General features: G+C 33.0%; 1 pseudogene; it reads left to right on the top strand.

The window, feature by feature from the left end:
- Positions 1–2: 2 nt before the first annotated feature.
- LOC112485496 lies at positions 3–121 on the top strand (annotated as a pseudogene).
- The last annotated feature ends 3403 nt before the right edge of the window (positions 122–3524 follow it).

The raw sequence follows: 3524 nt of genomic DNA, 5'->3' as shown, positions 1-3524 counted from the left end.
CCGTCAACAGCCATGCTACCCTGAACAAGCCCGATCCCGTCTGATCTCGGAAGTTAAGCAGAATCGGGCCTGGTTAGTACTTGGATGGGAGACCACTTAGGAAGACCAAGTGCTGTAGGTGTAAAAAATTAAAAAAATAAAAAAGGGATTGTAAGCTGACAAGGTCCTTGCAATCTGCGAGGTCAACCAAAGTTTGCCTCACCTAAAACAAAACAAAACAAAACAAACAAAAAACAATAACCAACCAGCATTTGTTGTAGAAAAGTAAAACCCTTTACAAAAGCAATATTATTTTAAAATTCCGCAGAATTATGTGAACCTAAAGTCTGCAACATTTTTATAGAGAAAATTATATAACATATATGAAGGACATAAAAGAAGACCTGAATAACTGGAAAGATAGACAGTTTCCCTGGGTAAAAAGGCATACTACTTTTAAAATGTCAATTATCTCTTAATGTCTTCAAAATTCTATGTATATGCAATGATAATTCCAACAGAGTGCTTGGATGAACAAAGTAAATTTATATGAGAGTTAAATTATGCGTTTAGCTATTTTTTTGTAAAAAAAAGAATAGGGAAATTCACCCTACAGATAGAAAGATGTTTATACTGCTATGCAAATTAAAATAATAATGTTTTATTTAATGAACCTTTTAAAGAGAATTTTGAGTCAAGAAACATACGCATATATGGACACTTGGTATATGACAGACTTGGTATCATAAAATGTAGAAAGCAAACGCTACTCAGTAAAGATGTTGGAAAACTTGGTGGATTGAAAGGACATACATTCTAAGTAGATAAAAGTTTTAAATAAGTATTTAAAACAATTAGATGAAAAAATGAGAATATTTTTATAACCTCATATTAGGGGAAGCTTTTTTATATATACATAACAACACACACACATACAACCAAGTATATCTGAACAAAGAGATAAAAAGTAGGTCATTATTTTAAAGATTAAAAAACCAGATTTACAAACTGCAAATTCATGTGTAAGTTCCCGTGTTACGTCTCTGCTCAAGACTCTCCAGTATTTCCCATCTTTCACACAGTAAAAACTAGAGTACAATGACTTTTAGGCCCTTTATTATATGGCTCCCTGGTACCTCTTTCACTTCATCTCCTACCATTGTCCCCATCACACTTTCCATTCCAGCCACATTAGCATCCACATCAGACCCATTCGGATCTCAGTGTCATTGCACTTCATGTCCTCTCTCCTTCTCCTTCTCTTTCATTGCCATCTGCCCAGACATCCCCATGATTCCTTTTCCCTTTTCTCTTTTAGATATCTGACTTTCATGATATTTGTCCTTCATCAGTTGCCTTTCTTGGCAACTCTATTTAAAATCCCTCTTGGCTATTGTGAATAATGTTGGAATGAACATGGCTACGCAGATTATCTCTTCAAGATACTGATTTCAGTTCTTTCGGATATATAGTCAGGAGTGGGATTGCTGGATCATATGGTTGTTCCATTTTTAATTTTTTGAGGAACTTCCATACTGTTTTCCATAGTGGCGGTCCAATTTATATTCCCAACAACAGTGCACAAGGATTTGCTTTTCTCCACATCCTTGCCAATGTTTGTTATCTCTTGCTTTTTTGATAATAGCCATCCTAACAGGGCTGGGGGAGGAGAAAATGGAGTTATGTAGGTGAAAGGGTACAAACTATCAGTTATAAGGTAAGTTCTGAGGATCTAATGTACAACATGGTGACTACAGTAAATAATACTCTATCGTATACTTAAAAGTTGCTGAGAGTAGGTCTTAGGCATTCTCACCACAAAAAAAGAGTTAACTATGTTAACTACATGAGATGATGGATATGTTAATTATCTTGACCTTTGTAATCATTCTACAATGTGTATGTATATCAAATCAACATGCAGTATACCTTAAAGATAATTATATTTGTCAATTATTTCTCATTAAAGTTAAAAAAATTAAAACTTAAATCCCTCCAACTCTCCCTATCACTTGCTGTATTATCCCTATAGCAGTTATCTCAGTCTGATATTTTATCTACTTTTATCTTTTATATTTTTATTTTCTCTCTCCAAATCTCTGCAGCCTGCTTCTGGGCTATAAGCTCCATAAAAGCAGATGTTTTACATGTTGTTTACTTCCACATTTCCAGCACCAAAGACAGAGCCAGGCAGTGCCTCAATACATTGGGGATATCTGGAGAGAAATGGGCAGGACATAATGATTGGATGAAACTTTTTCTATAAATTGATGATCATGAAGAATTATAATTAGTGGTTTATTTTGCATAGTAGGAATATAGAGTTTTAACATTTTCCTATACTTTTAAAATTTATCAAAATAAAAAATAAAAAATGACTCAAAAACTTAGGTAAAAATCATTAGTAGTGCCAAGAATATTCACACACTTGAGATTCTTAATCCATATTGCCAGCTTTTCAAAACTAGAAATAACCTAGTAGCCAATAAGTTAACACTGAAAAAAAGACACTATAATAAATATGATGAAATTTCATACAACCATTAAGAAGCATATGCTACTATTAAGAATATCTAATGAAATGGTAAAATATTCAAAACATTAAGTGAAAAAAGTAGGTTATGAAATGCTATATACAGGAAGATCATAAGTTTGACTACATGTGTGTTAGTGTGTGTGTATATATGTAAAATATATAAACAATAAGGAAAAATATACAGCATTTCAACATGATTTCTATGAGATTATGAGATAATTTTTATGCTTTTTCGTACTTCCAGAATTCTGAAAATTTTATAATCACAAAAATAGATAAAATCTCTTAGAAATAAATTTCACTCTGCTGTATGTAACTTTTGTCTCTTAATAGAGCCAGCTGATATTTAGGAACATTTCTATTTTTGTTCCACTGGCTAGCTTTATAATCACATTGTTTATATAATTATCTTTAACTCTTTATTTCTTTATAAAAGTCCAATATTTCCTATTACAGACAACAATATTTTCTTGTGTCCTTTTCCTCCATCTTCTTTTTATTCTCCATTACACCACCTAACATTACATATTTTTTAATATCTCATCTTTTATGTAAACTAACTCATTGAGTGCTATAATATTTTTGAGCATCAAAACATAGATATGATGGTCATTGTATAATCACTAATTATAGTAGTTACCTGGCTCTATGCTAATGCTCCAAAGATCTGTGGTGCGAGAGCTTGTCGTATTTGTGACTGTGAGAGTCAAGCCTCTAGAATTCCAGACAAACCTTATCATCATCATCATCATCAAAACATCTTCAATGCTTTACCTTAAAAATTAATGTATTTGTCATATGCCTGAAACCGCCGATTTTGTATCAGTAGAAGTCCCGGAGGAAACAGAATCTACCTCAAGTGGCTCAAATGAAGAGACATTAGATAAAAGTCTCCTTATGGAGGTATGAAGAGATTTAAAGGAACAAACACGGGATGGGGACAGCACCCACAGACAGCAACAGAGGAAAGTTTTTATCACTCCAAAGACTGGAGCAGAAAGAAGGAAAG

Source organism: Pteropus alecto, unplaced genomic scaffold (assembly GCF_000325575.1).
Source record: "Pteropus alecto unplaced genomic scaffold, ASM32557v1 scaffold301, whole genome shotgun sequence".
NCBI lineage: Eukaryota > Metazoa > Chordata > Mammalia > Chiroptera > Pteropodidae > Pteropus > Pteropus alecto.
The sequence above is the reverse complement of the archived record's forward strand: the minus strand, read 5'-3'. Positions and strand labels throughout refer to the sequence as shown.